This window comes from Oryctolagus cuniculus, chromosome 15 (assembly GCF_051225735.1).
Source record: "Oryctolagus cuniculus isolate XC-2025 breed Fujian yellow rabbit chromosome 15, ASM5122573v1, whole genome shotgun sequence".
NCBI classification, from domain to species: Eukaryota; Metazoa; Chordata; class Mammalia; order Lagomorpha; family Leporidae; genus Oryctolagus; species Oryctolagus cuniculus.
Window position 1 is genome coordinate 1,240,479 of NC_142881.1, and position 18,211 is coordinate 1,258,689.

Sequence of the window (18,211 nt, forward strand, 5' to 3'; positions counted from 1 at the left end):
GCCTCCCCTCCCAGCGGGGCCAGCCCGCCCGCTCTGGCGCGTCCCGCTCCCTCCCCACCGGGGAGCGCTGAGGGCCAGGGGCGGTGGGGCATTCGGCAATGATGTCGGCGCACAGGGACAGCGTGGGCGGCGTCCACCGCACTTGAGCCCAGAGCAGCTGCTCAAGCAATGGCTCTGAACTCGCGTGGGAAACCAGAATGGCGTCTCAGGGAAGCACGGCCGACCCTGCTGCCTGATGGCGCCGCAGGTGAAAAAGGGCCCTGGGCGCCTCCTTGCTCATCGGCTCCGGCGCGGGGACGCTCCCCTCAGCGCACCGCGGGGAGTCCCGGGAAGAAAATGGCGGAAGCTTTCCCGGCAGGCCTCGCGCGGGCGACGCTCCCCTCAGCGCACCGCGGGGAATCCTGGGAAGAAAATGGCGGAAGCTTTCCCAGCAGGCCTCGCGCGGGCGACGCTGCCCTCAGCGCCGAGCTGCTCCACGGACCGCGGGGCGCCCTGAGGAGGAGAAAATGGCAGAAGCCTTCCCGGGAGGGCTCGCGCGGACGGGAGCCTGCAGCGTCTCTAGGGCGGAAGCACAGCCCTGCGCAGCCCGGAGGAGCAGGGAGCCGCGGAGGAGGTGGGAACCCGGCGAGTGAGGCGGGAGGACGGGCCCTCCGGGCTGCGAGCTCCGCGTGGGGAGGCGGCCGGGCGTCCCTGTGGGAACACCGCGGGCTCTGGGGGCGGCGGGGGCAGGAGGGGCTGGCCTCCCGAGCCTGCCCGAGGAACCCGGAGCGCTCACGCGGTGGAGGCTTCTGGAACGTTCCTCGGCCGCCCACCGGGCAGAGCAGGAGCAGGTGGCGCCCTTCGCTGCGCCGGGGCCGCTTTTGTGGCTTCAGCTTCTGCCTTGCAGGAATCAGGCCCTGAAGGTTTCGCGTGTCTTGTGAATGCACAGACGACGAGGCCATCATGGACTGTTTTATTCTGCTAAACACACTCATTCGTCTGGGTGGCGGGATCAGCTGGTGACTTCGCCGGTCTGCAGCTGGGGCGAGCCGGGCACAGGGCCGGGCGCTGGAGCCGTCTGCTGCCTGCAGGGAGCTGCGCTCGGGAGGGGGCCGGACACAGGGTCGGGGGGCTTAGCACCCGAGCTGACGGGCTAACACCCACCCGGTGCTTTGTTCTTAAAATATGAGTGTTGCGAGACTGAACGGGTGACTGTCAGCACCGTCGTCACTACTGGCCGGGTGTGTGGGGAGCAGCCCGGACTGGACTGAGTTACTGGAATTAAGACTTGTTCTATGCATCTGCTCTCCCACAATATGGCGCTGGGAGAGAAGTAAACAGCTTCCGCACAGCTGCCTCCAGTTCAACCAATTAACTGTAGGACTTGCTCCTGATTGGAGGAGAGCAGCGTACTCGGCGTGTGGGCAGCCGAGTTAGGATTGGCGGAGGAGGACTATAAAGGAGGAGAGAGACGGCATGCACCAGGAACATCTATGGGGAACATCTAAGGGAACCCGTGCAGCCCCCGAGAAAGCCGGCCGGCGGTGTGCCGCTCCCCTGCGGAAGTGGGGAATGCGGCCAGGGGGAACTGCCCTTCCACGGAGGTGGAAGGGATAGTAGCCAACCCGGGAAGAACCAGCAGCAAACCCGGGGAGGGCCGAGCAGACAAAAGAACAGCGCAGGGTCCTGTGTCGCTCCTCCACGAAGAGGGGGAGCGACACGGGTGGAAGGACAGCGGCAGCGCTTTGCAGCAGGTGGTCTCTGTGGGTCTGTGTCTCTGTCTCCGGTTACCTGCCTGCCTCGCTGTCCCCTGCCTGCCGTCTGTCTGTACCTTCAGGGCTTTTCCGCGTGCCCGGGTTCAGGAGCGCTGGGAGGCCCCGTCTGCGCGTGCCCGGGTTCAGGAGCGCGGGGGAGGCCCCGTCTGCGCGTGCCCGGGTTCAGGAGCGCGGGGAGGCCCCGTCCGCGCGTGCCCGGGTTCAGGAGCTCGGGGAGGCCCGTCTGCGTGTGCCCGGGCTAAGGAGCGCGGGGAGGCCCTGTCTGCGCGTGCCCAGGTTCAGGAGCGCGGGGAGGCCCTGTCTGCGCGTGCCCAGGTTCAGGAGCGCGGGGAGGCCCTGTCTGCGCGTGCCTGGGTTAATGAGTGTGGGGAGGCCCCGTCTGCGCGTGCCCGGGTTCAGGAGCGCGGGGAGGCCCTGTCTGCGCGTGCCTGGGTTCAGGAGCGCGGGGAGGCCCCGTCTACAGCTGCGACCTGGAGCCCCGGGAAGCCGAGAGTGGAAGTTCCAGGCCGAGTCTGGGAGCGGAGGCCGGCGGAGGCTGACCCGCGCCAGGTCAGGGACAGCAGGGAGGGCGAGAGAGAGAGCTGTGGGGAGAAGGTTCTTACTGCCCGCCCACCCTGGCGAGGGCGTCTGTGCTGCTTGGTCTCCTCACTCCAGCGTGGCTGGCACCCGACAGTTCACGGACACACCCAGAACAGCGTCTGACCAACACCGCGGCACTCGGGGCCCAGTCGGGCTGATGCCTGGACCTGGCCGTCCTGCTTCCTCTTCTGGCACTGGGGGACCCCCTGCCTGTGGGCTCGGGTGGGAGTCAGGAGCCTTCTTACCTCCCCCCAGGTTATAGCTGCTGGTTTGGGCACTCACCTTCGGTCCCTCCTGTGTCTGAGTGTGGGCAGGTGGCTGAGTGTGCGGGCGCGTGGCTGAGTGTGCGGGGGTGGCTGAGTGCGGGCGGGTGGCTGAGTGCGGGCGGGTGGATGAGTGTGCAGGGGTGGCTGAGTGTGGACAGGTGGATGATTGTGGACAGGTGGATGAGTGCTGGCAGGTGGCTGAGTGCGGGCGGGTTCCCTGGGCTCAGCTGGACAAAGGGCCTGCCTTGGGCTGTGCCTCGTGTGCTGAAGAGGCCGTAACACTGCGCCTGGCCTGATGAATCTCTGGGCTGGACTGATTCCAGCGTAGTGGGGAAGCTGTTCCCCCGCAGGTGGTCAGGGCCTTTGCATACGTGGTGGCTTCAGGTCCAGCACTCAGCCTGGTGGCAGTGCGTCCCCGTTGGACCACTGTGGCCAGCAGAGCAGGCCCCTGTTCCTGACTGTGCAGGCAACGTTCTGGGAGGGTCCTAGGGTATCCCTAACAAAACCCTCTCCTTACGAAATGACCAAGAGCCCTATAGATGCCCCAGAATCCCTAGCTTTCCCCGGGGCCTGGGTGGGCTGACAGCATTGGCTGCTTCCTGGGATCCTTGCTAACTTGGAAGAGATGAGGAACCCCCACGCGCCTTCCCGGTGTCTCCAGTTAAGACGGAGTCTCAAAGTGGAGCTTCAGGGCCGCCTGTGTCCAAATCTGCCACTGCACTTAGCGGCCCTGACAGACCCATCCCGCGGGGCCACAGGGCTGGTGTGGGCACCTCTGCTCCCTAGTGGAGTGGCAGGCAGGGAGCACGGGTTGTTGGGGCACTGCCCACGCCGGGGCTCTGCTCTCGGCCAGGCCTGTCTGCTGCTTTTCCCCACGGTGCTGCCTCCCAGAGCCGTCCCTGCTGCTCGGCTCCCGCACAGCCCAGGCCCGTGCTCCCAGGGAGCATCTGTTGGCCTCGTCCTAAGCCCGCGTCCTTCCCCTGGCCCATCCGGGACATGCCGAATCAGCCCTTGGTGCTTGGAGAAGGCCCTGTGCTCACACCTGTCTGAAAGCTGCAGGGTTTGTGCTGTGTGGCTGCTCTGATCCACCGTGCAGGCAGCCTGAAAGCAGGGCACCGGGTGGGAGGGGCTGGGGAGGAGAGTGGGAAGCTGAGTGGTCCAGGGCATCTGCCGTGTGTCAGGTGCACACCTGGGTAGGTTCCAGAGAGCTGTGCACAGGAGTCATGAGGACAGGCCTCCAAACAAGCTGACCAGCGTGTCTGGGGTTAAGCTGTTGGCAGCATGGCTGTCTCAGGCTGAACTGCCGCAGCGTCCCCTCAACCCCGTGCCCATGGTGCTGAGCACCAGGTCCCACAGCAGACGGAGCAGCCTCACGTGAGGCTTCTGCCTGAGGTGAAACACAGCCCCATTTGCTTTTAGTGGAGAGACAGAGAGATAAACAGAAGGGAGACAGAGAGCTCGCATCCGCTGGTTTACTCCGCAAAGCCCACAGGGCTGGAGCTGGGCCCGGCTAAAGTTAGAGCCAGGGACGCAGGCTGAGTCTCCCGTGTGGGTGGCAGAGGCCCCGCTGCCTACACCAGCACCTGCTGCTGCGCAGGGTGCACAGAGGCAGGAAGCGGAGGTGGGAGTGGAGCGGGGCCTCGACCCAGCTGCCCTGAGATGGGCTGTGGGCATCCGAAGCAGCGTCTTAACCTCCAGGCTACGCTCCTGCTCCCTCCCTGTCCACTGAAACTCGGGGGGGGGGGGTCTGTTGGCAGTGGCCAGGGGCCTGCTGCACAAGGGGGCCCTCTGGTGATTGACCTCTGGCCAGTCCCGGAAGCACGTCTTCCCTGGCGATGGCTTTAACCACTCTCAGGGCCTTGCTCGGGGAGGGAAGGTCGAAGGTGCCTGCTCCTCTCTGCTAATTCAGTCTCGTGCTCATCCAGGTCTTGGTGATAGCCCAGGCCTGGCCGCCTCTGATGTCTCGGCAGCTCGGGCGGGTGGCCCGCCACAGCCTGGGGCGGAGAGAGCGGGTTGTGCGGGAGTCACGGGGCCGCGAGCGCCGGCACCTGTCCAGCCTGGGTGCTGCTGTCTGCACAGCTCCAGCGGGGGAGCAGGTGTTTCTGGAGCAGAAGCTGAGGCTCAGGCAGCTCTTACCTGAGTGCCTTTGAAGTTGCGGAACCGTGCCGGGTGACGTGTGTCTCCACGTCGGTGCTGGAGACCGTTATTCCAGTCTCCCAGAAGCTGACTCTGGGCTGTGGGGAGCAGGACGCTGCCGTGTTCTGGGCCACCTGCCTCTTAGAATCCACACGCAGAGCGGGGCAGAGGCTTCGGCATCAGGCCTGAGGAGACCACCTGTCTGGGCAAAGGTCAGGGAGAGACCCTCCGGGAAAAGTGGAGCACGTGGGGACACATGTGCCTGTCAGCTGTGACCCGTTCAGGGGCGGGGCGAGGCCAGGAGCTCCTGACACAGTGCTCTTTGGTCACGGTGACTGGTAAGTGGGGTGGCCTCCATCCGAGGGTGGGCAGGCAGATGCCCTCGCAGAAGGACTTCCTGTGTGTGTGTAAAGGGTGTGGGTGGGGGGCTCTGGCAGTGTCTTTGTGACTTTACTCTCAGGGTGCCGAGTGTGAGAGCCCTTCCGTCCTCACCTCCCGGCTTTCTGGGGCAGTCAAAGGCAAGTTCGCTCCCAGGACTAACAGTGGACACTCTGCCATGTCTCGATCCGTGGGAAGTGGCCTTCATGTCACTCCGGTGCCTTCACCTTCTGCTGCGTCTGCCCACTGGTTTGTGGTCCAGGACATACATGGGGCAGACGTGTGATAAACAGGACCCTGGCTCAGAACAAGTCAGGGACACTCTGGGGAGTTCTCCCATATTGGCACCAGTTCAAGAAACAGCTGCTCCACTTCTGACCTAGCTCCTTGCTGATGGACCTGGGAAAGCAGCCCAAGTATTTGGGTCCCTGAACCCATGTCGGAGACCCAGAAGAAGCCCCTAGCTCCTGGCTTCTGCCTGGCCCAGCCCCAGCCAGTGTGGCCATTTGAGGAGTGAATCAGTGGAAGGAAGCTCCCTCTGTCTCTCCCTCTCTCTCTCTAACTCTGCCTATCAAATAACAAAATCTTAAAAAAATTTTTTCTACTGAGAGAAGAAAGATGAGGTTGATATTTTCCCAGAAGCCCCAAATATGAGACACACAAAGCAGCCCCACCTCTGTTTCTCTTGTGTGAAACCCCTGGACCACAGGGTCAAGACTGACCTGCCCCACAGCAGCGGGTCCTCAGTGTCGCCTGCAGCTCCCTGGAGATCGGTCACTCCAGGGCCTGGGCCGTCAGGACCAAAGCCTCCTGCTCAGCACAAGCCCCTCTGTGGAGCTTTGGGAATTTTATTCTGTGTCTCCTTCTTGACCTCTGTCCACCAGGACCTGGGCTGGGACACGCAGACACTTGATGGCAAGGACTCGCCTGAGTGACCTGACATTCCAGTCATAACTTTTGGTGTGGAAATCATCACATGGCAGGACCCAGTGCAGACAAGCACACACGCACACGTGTGCACACACACAGAGCGTGAGCAAACATGCACATCACAGGCGCACACGCACTCTTCCATTCATCTTTAGATAGGAGGTCATGCTCCAGTGTTGTCTTCATCCGGATGCGGTGACTCCTGTGGGTTGATAACCCGTCTTCTCACTCGGGTGCCGTGAATGCGTCTGGCTGCACATCTGTAGCCATGGCTGCTTCCCCCCAGAGCAGCCTGGGAGGAAACAAGGCAGCCGCCGGGTGGCCCTGCAAGGAGCTCACCTTCTGCAAGGGCCCAAGGCCACAGAGATCCCACAGCACCTGGCAGGCCAGTGTGAAAGCTGCATGAAGGAGCTCCGAAGACCACGCCACGGGAGCCCCACCCCAGGAAGACAGGGAAGGCTTGGAGGCACAGCACCCTCAGAGGAAGATCACCAAGCATCAGGGTGGGCAGTGGCGCTGATGGATAAAACGCGGCCTTTCCTGACCCCGATCCATCCCAGCAGTGGGCACCCTCGCAGCACCCTGAGAACAGTGGCCAGAATACAACTAGCATGGAGTTTGTACAGTACGCTTCTGCCTACCACCTCAGGAGACAAGGGGCACCACAGATAGAGAAATCGATGCCTTGTCAGTCACACTTGGTCAAAACTCCCTGGCCCAATCATGGGCGGGAATGACCAGGCCTGGCGGGAAAAGGTCCTGTCTGGGCCAGCCGTGGACTCGGCCCCTCGGAGCTGCTGGGTTTGATGTGGGTCTTTCTGGGCTTCTGCTGCCTCCCATTCGTGCCATGGACAGCCCTGATCTAGGGCCCTGATGTGGACAGCCCTGATCTAGGGCCCTGATGTGGACAGCCCTGATCTAGGGCCCTGATGTGGACAACCCTGATCTAGGGCCCTGATGTGGACAGCACTGATCCTAGGGACCTGATGTGGACAGCCCTGATCTAGGGCCCTGATGTGGACAGCCCTGATGTGGACAGCCCTGATGTGGACAGCCCTGATGTGGACAGCCCTGATGTGGACAGCACTGATATAGGGCCCTGATGTGGACAGCCCTGATCTAGGGCCCTGATGTGGACAGCACTGATCCTAGGGCCCTGATGTGGACAGCACTGATCTAGGGCCCTGATGTGGACAGCCCTGATCTAGGGCCCTGATGTGGACAGCACTGATCCTAGGGCCCTGATGTGGACAGCACTGATCTAGGGCCCTGATGTGGACAGCACTGATATAGGGCCCTGATGTGGACAGCACTGATGTGGACAGCCCTGATCTAGGGCCCTGATGTGGACAGCCCTGATCTAGGGCCCTGATGTGGACAGCCCTGATCTAGGGCCCTGATGTGGACAGCCCTGATGTGGACAGCCCTGATCTAGGGCCCTGATGTGGACAGTAGGGAGGGGCCCTGCTGGAGGGCTGATGAGCGGGGTGAAGCCGCTCGGGGGCTCTGGGAGGTGCAGGGAGGGAGGACCTCCTCCTGCACGCGCACTAGCCCTGCGGGTCAGGAAGGAGCCCTCAGGCGGAGAACAGGTTCTGCATCTGTCATCCTGGAAGCAGAGGCTTCTCGGTGGGTGTGGAGAGTCTCGCCACCAGAGACATCTTAAAAGTTGAAGTATTGCAGAACCCGCTTCAGAACCTAGAGTGACAAGGGCACATGGAGCTGCTGCGGGGGTGGGGAAGGGTCAGCCCAGGTAGCAGAAGGCCTGCAAAGTCATCTGATCCGGCCTTGCCAAGGCAGCCGCAGACGGGACTCGAAATTCAATAAATCTAAAGCAGGCTAAGTTTTTAAAAAAAATATTTAGTTATTATTTGGAAGGCAGGGTTACGGGGTGGAGAAGGTGGAGGGGGGGTAGTTCTTCCACCCACTGGTTCACTCTCCAAATGGCCGCAATGGCTGTAGCTGGGCCAGTCTGGAGCCAGGAGCCTCTTCCGGGTCTCCCTTGTGGGTGCAGGGGCCCAAGCACTTGGGCCATCGTCTACTGCTGTCCTAGGCCACAGCAGAGAGCTGGGTTGGAAGTGGAGCAGCCGGGGCTTGAACTGGTGCCCATATAGAATTCCGGCAGTGCAGGCAGAAGCTTTACCTGCTATGCTACAGTGCTGGTCCCAACAAGCTAACTTTTTAAGTGGATAATTTTGTATGGTCCACAAATGCCCCTTGGTGGAAAAAAGGTTTCCCACTCCCGGACTTCAGCTTGACAGGTGACCCCAGGTAAAGTGTCGTCACTCCAGAGATGATTTCGTGGGCATGAATTCTGTTCTCCCAAGTGGGGAGTGTTCTGCCGCGGGGGCAAGCAGGGCTCCTCAGCTTGGGGGGGCCGGGCTGACCAGAGCGCCCGCAGCACAGCCTCCAGCCTGCACGTCTGTGCCGGCTGGGGAGGGTTTGCCTAGACGACCGTGGGGCAGTGGTAATCACCCTCTCTCTTCAGTTTTTAAAGAAACACATTGTATTTAAAGTTAGGTCATCGATGGAAATTTTGAAGTCAGCTATGGTTTTAAAAGTAATTTCGTTTTATCATTCATAGGCGGTGATCTTGGTGGAGGGTTTAATCAAAATGTCGGGGAATTCAATTATTTAAAAAAAACCCACATTTAGGACTGCTCAAGGGGATAGAAAATCTCATTTAAAATATCCAATGTGATAATGCAAAGTCAGGGTATTACCAGTTCTTCCAGAAGTCGTATTTAGCAACAGTTGGGGGTATTTTCACCTTCATTGTGATGGAACTTATTCTCTCCATTTATGATGCTTTGGGAGAGTGTTTACTGTAGGAAGTGAAACAAATGCTGCTTTTCACCACTGCCTGTGCTAGCGGCCCTGGTTCTGCAGGCTCAGGCAGGCCGGAGGAAGTGGGCCCTCCCGCAGGTGGCCGCCCTCCACCTCCATGACTCCCTGGGACCCAACACAGGGAGCCGGCAGCCTGCTCTGGAGAGCACTCCGTGCAGGAAGGAGGACTCGGTCCTTGTCATGCTCTGACTGATGTTGAAGTGACAGCAAAGCTGCAGATGGACAGTCCTCTGCACACCAGAGCTTGGAGAGATTCGAGATACTGAGTAACAGACGCGGGACCCAAACCCTGCGCCCTCCCCCGATTTCCACCTCCCCCACGACTTCCCCTCCCACCACCTCTCCTGCCCTCACTCCCTTCTCCCACAAGTCCTGGAGTGAAGCAGGGACTGACCCGCAGACAGGTCCCGTCTGTAAGGCTGATTGATCGTAGTGCGGCAGGCACAGGGTGACAAGGTCCTGACCTCTCCTGAGGACACACGGTGAGGCAAGAACTTTCTATAGGAGGTGCCCTGTGCTTTGGCCACACGACAGAATCGTCTGAGATGCCTCGAAAGCCAAGCCCAGATCACACCCAGAACAATCGAGTCAGAATCCTGAGAAGGGACTGAGATGAGGATCTGTCCTCTGACGACTCCGGGTGCACCCCAGGCTGAGAGCCAGGCATGGGGTGATGCTGTGGCTGAGTACTGAAGGAGGCGGCCAGGGCAGCTGGGAAGCGGACATGGGGTGATGGGGTATTCTGGGCAGAGGGACCTGCATGGCAGGTGGGTGGGGGGATGCAGTAGGAACAGGTCCTGCCCAGCCCTCTCAAGAGCTGATAAGCCCTTTGACCCCTTTCCAGGAGCAGTTTATTTGTCCACACCCCTTCTGGGTGTGTGCCTGGAAGCACTGTGGACAGAAGGCCCTGAACGTGCTCACTCCCCTTCAACACTGAGCCAGGAGCCACCCTGGGGACAGTCCTCTCTGCTGGAGACCCCACAGGCACCGTCGTGAGCCCTGGCCGCTCCCACAAGTCCCTGTGTCCTGGGGCACGGACTCCTCCCTGGAGTCGTCCTCAGCCATGCAGGAGCCGCGCACCTGCTGGCTGCAGAGTGCCCACTGCAGGTGCTGTCCTGGCTCTGGGTTCCTGTCATCATTGTGGATATTGTCAAGAAGGGAACAGCAGCTGCACACAGCAGGGAAGCAGCTCAGACCTCTCATGGACTTTTGGGCCCCAACCAGACAGGAGAGACTTGGGGAGACTCACAGATGTTGGTGGGTCTCAGAGACCTGAGCCTCAGAAATAGCTATTCTAGATCTGCTCAAAATCAGGCAAATAATGGGGTGGCCATCACTGGCCTTGCTTGGCCACATGCCCATAAGTCAGCCTCAAACCGAAAATGGAGCAAAGGGGGAAAGGCAGAAAATATAAAGCCTCTAGGAAGAGCGGGACTGGGCAGAAATGGCTTAGTCATAAGACTAAGACATGTGATAAGGTGGCTTCATTTTAAAAATTGGTTATTGTGTCAGAATCATCAGAACATGGGAAGATGATACCTGTAGTACAAGTAACTGTCAGCAGGCAGAGGCTTGTGTCCAGAGCATTGAAGCATAGGTAGTTCTCAAAAGATGGAGCTCAGATAACCATCAGCAGATAGAAGGTACACAACAGGGGCCAGTGCTGTGGTGTAGCAGGTGAAGCTGCTGCCTGCTGTGCTGGCATCCCACATGGGGGCCGGTTCGTGTCCCGGCTGCTCCATTTCCCATCCAGCTCTCTGCTGTGGCCTGGGAAAGCAGTGGAAGATGGCCCAAGTGCTTGGGTCCCTGAACCTACATGGGAGACCTGGAAGAAGCTCCTGGCTGCAGATCGGTGCAGCTCCAGCTGTTGCGGCCAATTGGGGAGTGAACCAGCAGATGGAAGACCTCTCTCTCTCTCTGCCTCTCCTTTCTGTGTAACTTTGACTTTCAGATAAATAAATAAATATTAAAAAAAGATATACAGCAACATGAGTCATCAGGGAAATGAGAATCAAAACCCAGATGAGCAACAACCGTCTGCCTACTGCTTGGACAGAGTGTCTAGTGAATTCCAAGCAAGACGGGAACCTGGCACAACCAGGGCAGGAGAAAGGAACCACACAGCCTGCATGGCCAGTGGTTCCTAAGAGAGCTACACCTGCACTGCCTCGAGACCCAGCCATTCCACACCAGGGCTTCCACCCCAGAGCAGGAAATGCATGTTCCAGAAAAAGGCCTGCACATTACTGTCCACGCAGCTCACTCCAGAGAGTACAGATCCAGAAATGACTGAAATGTTTTTCCACAGAAAGATGGAATTTGGAAAATCCATACTGTGGAATAACAACAACAAAAGTGAGCAGAATACTCGTTCATGATAGTGTGAATGAACCTCAAAACCATTCTCGTCAAAAGAACATCTTGCATAATTCCATTTATATTTCTGTGGAATTCCAGGTCAACAGAACTTCTCTATGGAGCCAGAAAATGGGTGGGGAGGCTGACCAGAAGGGAATTAAGGCCTTTTTAGGGTGTGGAAGCATATATATTGCCAGCACTCATTGAACTGTACACTTAAAAGTGAATTTATGAATATCTAAACTGTATTTCAGTAAACCTCATTTAAAACACACCGTCACACACGATGTACTCAGCAAAATGGCTAAAATGGACACAGCAGGTACTGGCGAGTGTTTGAAGAGATCTGGAGCAACTGGAAGTCGTCCACACTGCCGGCGGGATTGTCAGCTGCGAAAACTGGAAATCAGTATGGCAATGCTGCAGTATACACATGCGCATTTCCTTTCCCACTTAAGCTCCATCGGTGCGGTGCATACGTGTTGGACAGCATGCATATGTGCTGTTTCTGTTCCCCCCTAGGGACCCAGCAATGCCGTGTACACATGTTGGACAGCATGTGTGTGCTGTGAAGCTCAAGGCAGCGTTCCCAGCTCCAGCTGACCTGGAGGCCACCCAGAGGCCCTCGGCATGGAAGGGGTGCAGTAGGACACACCTACAACTACTCGATGACACAGAGATGAATGACTCGGCCTCTGTGGGTCTGGTCACGTGGATCCCAAACCAGATGCACGCCTGCTGTCTACCCATCAGGGTTTGTCCTGAGTAGGTGGAAGTGGGGTGCTAGAGTGGACTCAAGGGGTCCCTGTGGTGCTTGGTGTGCTCCTTGCTCTGACTGCTGCTTGTGCGCAGAGCTCATCTGTGACGTGCGCACGAAGTATTCTGAATGTTCCACCTATTTTTTAACGATTTATTTTATTTATTTGAAAGGCAGTCTTAGAGAGTTAGAGACAGAGAAAGATCTTTTATCTGCTGGTTCACTCCCCAGATGGCCACATTGACCAGGGCTGGGCCAGGTCAAAGCCAGGAGCCAGGAGCTTCTTCCAGGTCTCCAGTTTGGGTGGAGGAGCCCAAGCACTTGGGACATTCTCTGCTGCTTTCTCAGGGACATCAGCAGAGATCTGGATTGGAAATGGAGCAGCCAGGACTCGAACTGGTGTCCATATGGGGTGCTGTGCTGTAGACCGGGGCTTTAACTCAGTGCACCACAGCGCTGGCCCATGTTCCATATATTTAATAAAACATTCATGTAGAATGTAAAAAATATAATAAATGTTCCAATGGGATAATGAGCAAAATATTTGATGAGAATCCAAAGAAATGAAAGGGAGACTGAAGATGTGTCCATATGTGGAGTCAGGAGAGAGCTCCTTGGGCTATGGAGTGGACTGAAGGTGGGGACAGTGCTGACTCCTGGGTGCCCAAGGGGTCTGGCCACTCACTGTTTTCTGTAGGACAGGCTGGGAGTTTTGCACCTGTCTTCTTGATAGGTAGTCATGTTTCTTGACTGTGCTACACCGAAACTCTTGACACGGAGGGATCTTTGAAACAAGAGTGTTGGTTGAGTCATTCCAGGGAGAAGGGCCAGCTCCAGGGCCAGCTGCTGCAGCGTCCAGCCTTGAGGCAGGCAGGTGTCTGTCCATGTGACTCGTGCTGAGAGTGCTCTGTGATGTAAATTTGGAGAGAGAATGTATCCATTGTTTGCACAGACCCTACGCTGGCCGTGAATAAGAGGGGTGGGTGATGTGCAGCGGGGAGGCTTGGGGATAGAAGGTTTTGTGCCTCTGGGTTGCTGGGCTGTGAGCAGGACCTGCTGGTGCCAGGGGATCAGAACGGACATTCAGGGTGTGAGCGCTGTTGTCGCCTTCAGCTGATGGCTGCCTGCTGCTTACCCTGCCTTGTGCCCGCCCTCATAATTAATTCCAGGGCATCTCTCATGGTGACTGCTGCAGAGCCTGGCTGGCGTGCGGGAGGGGCAGGCTTCATTGATCCTTCTCAGATGCTCGCTGTCCCGTGTGTCGTGACTGAGTGAGCTCGGCAGAGGGAGGTGCGGCCACGTCTGCCCGAGTCAGCACTGTAGCTTACTCAGTCACAGGTGAGTTGGTGGAAAGACAGAGAACTCCCGAAGGGGTAAATGGAACAGACAGGGGCTTTGGCAGTGGCCAGCAGGGACAGCTGTGCGTGGACACCAGCAAGGAGGACCCCGACCCGGGATGGGGCTGGCCTCGCCTGTGGCCTCTGGCAGCAGCACCTGCCCATGAGCACAGTGTTCATTGTGCCCTCTCTGGAAAAAGTTTACAGAACCTGTCCTCCAGACTCAGGCTGTGCTACAGGAAGTGATGGCTCATCTACCAGAAAAATTACTCAAAACAAGACATTCCATGAAGAAAAGAGGTTGGTCATGCTTTATTCAAAGTCTGTCATGCTGGGTTCAGTTTGGCGGAAGAAAATAGCGTCCTGTCGACGCGTGCCATGAGAAGAAGCCGTGTGCCGTGGCAAGGTTGTGTGCACGCCTGCGGTTCCTGCAGGGCAGAGGATCTGGCAGGGAGGAGCGTGCACTCCCGATTCTGTGGCGGGCCACACGGGCACCTCCTCCCTTGCCTACAGAGAAGGGCAGGCGCACTCAAGCTGGCGGGAGCGAGGCTGTTTTCCACACGCGGTGTCGTTCCCCGCGTGCGTGGCCACTGCCGCAGAACAGCACCCTGCCCTCGGGCACACCCGCGCTGTGGAGCAGCGACGCCCAGCAGGTGGCCCAGGGGAGGAAGAGAATGAGGTTTGGAACCATCATTCCTGTAACCAAGGAGTAATGTGTGAAGACGTTTTGAGCTCTGTGTGGAACTTTCCTTCATAAAGCAGTGGCTTTGGGAACCACAAGAAAAAAACAGCCGGCTAGAAGTGAAAGTTTAGTTTACACGTCAGGAAAGCTGCCAAGGAACACTGAACAGCTTGAGGACATGGCACTGCCAAGGAGCGCGGCTAAAACATTCAGTGCAGCTTTGCAGAGAAAATATTTCTCTTCTCACTTCTGCAGAGCATAGAGGGAGGCGTAGCAGGATCCCCGGGGATGGGTGTGAATGGTGCCACTCATAGCCTGCTACCTGGCTGCACTTGGGAAGGCACAGGCGTGACAGCAGCTGCTTGTGGGCAGCCCTGGTGGCCACGTCCAGAGTGGGGATTGTTGGTGACTGGCATTGGCTGACTGTGGAGCTGCAGGAAGACTCTGCTTTGTCAGTGGAGTGGAGAGTTCACAGACCAGGGCCGAGAAGAGGTTAGATGGGAGGCTGGTTAGGGGGTGTCCCTCGGTGAGTCTGAGCTGGGCCCACACTGCGATGTCTCCATGGCCCTGGCAGCCAGCAGGTGCTCAACTACCATCCATGACCAAGTGCCCCAGAAAGTGAAGCCGGCAACCGCAAAATGAAAGGGACCCGTGTAGTCCCCAGGTGCCACTTTGTACACCCTGTGTCCCAGGCACTGTGTGAGACCTCTGAGTCCTGGGGAGAGGAAGATGCGCCCATGGGAGGCAGAGCCATGACAGCCAAACGTGGTTGTTGTGTGGACTCCAGGCCTCCTCTCTTTCCAGTGCTCTGAGTGTGAGGGGGACCCCGTGCCTAGAAGATTCTCCTTAGCCGGGCAGTGTGAATGGCTGGCAGGCACAGCACATTCTGGTCCTTCCTCCACCCCTGCACGGGCTCTCAGCTGCCCCGGGCTCACACTCTCCCTTATTCCCCCCCACACATGCTGAGCACCATGGCGTGCCAAGTTCAGATCCCTCTGAGATCGTGCACAGCCCTAACAAGGTCCCGCGTTGGTGAGGGGACATGACCACGAGAAAGGAATGACCTGTGGCATAGCTGTGTTCCACAAACAGAGGAGGCACCTGTTGGCTAGAGGAGCACTTGGCTGGGCCCCCTCTGTTTGGGGCGTGCAGACAGTCCCAGAAAGTGCATCTGTCCTAGAACCTAAAGAGGCAGCACACTGGTGACCAAAGGAGACAGATGGGAGGGGAGTCAGGGGTGGGATCCATGGACTGGGGCAGGGTTGGGGAGCAGAGGGTGGATACTGTGGGGCTGCCGTGTGACGCGTGCAGTGTCAGCTCTGCAGCGAGCTCTGGAAGTCATGCAGGAGACGCTGCACAGGGCAGAGCAAGCAGGGAGAACTGAGCATGTTTTCTCGCTCTTCACCCCCGGGCAGTGAGACAGCCGGGACGGGCACCTGAGATCTGAGGGGTCACAGGGTGGAGCTGCCGGTAGGAGTGGATAGGAACGTGCATGGGTGGCCAGCATGTCCACGTGGGCATGTGGGAGGCTGGACATCCAGGCCCTGCTAGGAAAGTGGGGTGGGGGCTGTTGAGGGGTCTCAGGAGAAGGTAGTGAGCTGAGAGTGCCCGTCTGCAGCTGGAGTCCAGCCCAGCCTGGGTTGGAGGCCAAGGGAGTCAGGACCGGGGCTGCTGTGGGTGAGGTTGCTCAGAGAAGGCTCTGAGGGAAAGAGGCTGCCAAGGTTGATGATCTGAGAACCGACCATGGCTCCCTCTGGGGCTGAAGAGGGGCCTACAGGGGCTGGGTGGCGGGGTCCCTGCAGAGAAGAACCAGGAAAATGGGTCCCAAGCAAGGAGAGGATCAAAGTGGGGCTCAGCTGGGCAGGTGTGGGATGGAACTGAGTGGGGGGGGGGGTGGCCATTGCTGGTTCAGGCTGGCAGTCACCACAGTTCGCGCTTGCCTGGAATTAGTGTGTCTGGTGTTCGAGAAAAAAATGCTTTCCCTGGTGGACCAAGATGTCAATCACAGACTGCGATGGTCCTTATAGTGTGCCCGGTACAGGCTGCACCTATACGTCCTCAACTCTAGTATCTCTCACTTGGTTCAGTTGGCAGGCGGTTGATTTGACAGCAAGCACCGTTAAATCTCTAACACTTCTTCTGCCTCAGGTCATTAACAGCTCAGGAGCTGGCCACGCCCAGGATTCCCTGAACACGGCGCCCTGGCCGTCCAGCAAAGGCCTGGTGTTTTGGGGTCTGTGTCCTTCAGTGCTGTGGCCACTGGTAGCTTGCAGGGCGCAAGGGCTGCTATTGTGCTTCCCAGTGGGCGACACCCCCTCTTCGCCCATGTGGTCCTGGGACCCTCAGGACAGCTCCTCCTCCCTTGGGAAGTGGGTCCCAGGCTCTAGCAGTCACCTTGCTCTGGGCGGAGAGTTGTGCCTCCGGTAGCATCTGGGGTGTGACTGCCACCTGGCAGCAGGACTTCCAGCAGCTCCTTTCTCCTGCAAGAATGTCTTTGGGGTGAAACCAAGAGTCCGCAGACCACCTTGTCCAGATATCACTGATGGGATGGAATCAAGAGGGGAGAAGCAGACTCCTTTGCACACACACCTGTCTCATTTCCTCTTTAGGGCAGGTGAGCCTGAATTTTTGCAAGTTCTCCCCACTGCCCTGGAAGCTGGACACTGGTGTTTGAGGCTGTCCAGGCTGGCTTTGCACCAACAACAAGGCAGAGGAGCCCTTGGCATGGCAGAAGGAGCCTCTAGGAAACATTGGGTACCCTCAGCCGCATAAAAACCGCCTCTGCCCATACGTCTGTCTGGGTGACCTGAGTTCCGGGGCTCTGTCCCACGGTTCTGCGCCTCTGCGCTCCCCATGGCACTGCACCGCTGCAGGAGTGTCCATGACCACCGCTCTCCATTTCCAGTGTTTCCTCCTCCCCTACATGGGAGGGTGGCTCACCCCTGCATGCTGCCGCCCAGCAGCTGTGGAAAGCTAAGTGTGCAGGTGGAGCTCCTTCCAGCAGGCCCAGCCTATGCCCCTGAGGACTGAGTCTCATCAAGGAAGTGGCTCTAGGGAACCCCTAGACCCCTTGTGGACTTTGCAGGAGTGAGAAATCCAAATTGGTCTCCAAAGTTCTGCGTGCTGGGAGACCTTGTCACTGTGCAAAGCCTCACCCGCGCTGGCAGGTGCACCTGCTTGGCCAGGGTCAGCTCATGCACCTGCTCTGCCTCCTGCCTCTTTCCTCACCCACGGCTGCTCCGCCTGCCTCCCACCCTCCCTGGGCTCCTGCTCTTCATGCAGCCTGGCTGCCGCTGTGCCATTCCAGTGACTCCGCTGTACCCCATCTGTCTCCCATGTTGCTGCGGCCTCACGACGCACCAGGAACACTTGTGGAGCAGGTGATTGAATAAAAACTTCACAGAGCAGAAAAGTGCAGAGTACCAGTGGCTACTCACTAATTCACTGTCTCTGTGAATTAGGAGGATCTTGTGTTGGGTCTGTTATAAGTGGGGCACACATGTTCTACCACTGCTAGGGTTTAATTTGAATTAAATAGACACTTCTGCTGCAGTCGATTTGGGTCCCAGCCTTTAATGTCTGCGTTGTTCATGAACAATTCTGCTTGATGTTTTCTCCCGGCAATGAGCGCTCAGCAGCCAGCCAGACTTCCAAGAACAAGTCTGTGTCGACCTCAGATCGCAGTTCGCTCAGCGATGAGCGGGCATCTTTCCAGACAGGGCTCCTGTGTGGGGGTCCTGGTTGGTGGTCTTCCTCTCAGCGCATCGGATGGCCGGGAGGGCTGGAGCTGCGGGTGGGGAGGCTCCCTTGAGAACAGCCCCGTGTAGCCATCACGTGGGAGGACCTGCTCTGGGTTCATCAGCCACGCCCTCACCCTTTCTGCTGTCAGCTGAGTGCTCACACACACCAGCCTTGGCAGTGCTTCGTGCACAAACCACAGCTGTGGTGTTGGGGGCTGGAATCTCCTCTCTGGTCCATCTATTGAAGAGCCTTGTTCGGGCGCACTGGCACACACACATGCATACACACATAGCAAGTGTGTGCACGCACAGCTCCTCCCACTCAGAGCTTGGCAGTTGGCGGCTGTCCTCCAGGTACCCGTGCCAGTGCCTGTGCCAGTGCCACGCAGTCCTGTCAGGCAGCGGAGTGTGCGTGGTCCCTGTGATTGCCTTGACGGCTGCTCAGCGGAA

General features: G+C 58.4%; 1 long non-coding RNA gene across 1 annotated transcript in view; it reads left to right on the plus strand.

The window, feature by feature from the left end:
- The first annotated feature begins 333 nt into the window (after window positions 1–333).
- The window catches only part of LOC149121886 (uncharacterized), a 29,319-nt gene continuing 11,441 nt past the window's right edge, over window positions 334–18,211 (plus strand). The window contains exon 1 of the long non-coding RNA XR_016220999.1: window positions 334–613. This is a non-coding gene — a long non-coding RNA (uncharacterized LOC149121886). The remainder of the gene's footprint in view (window positions 614–18,211) is intronic.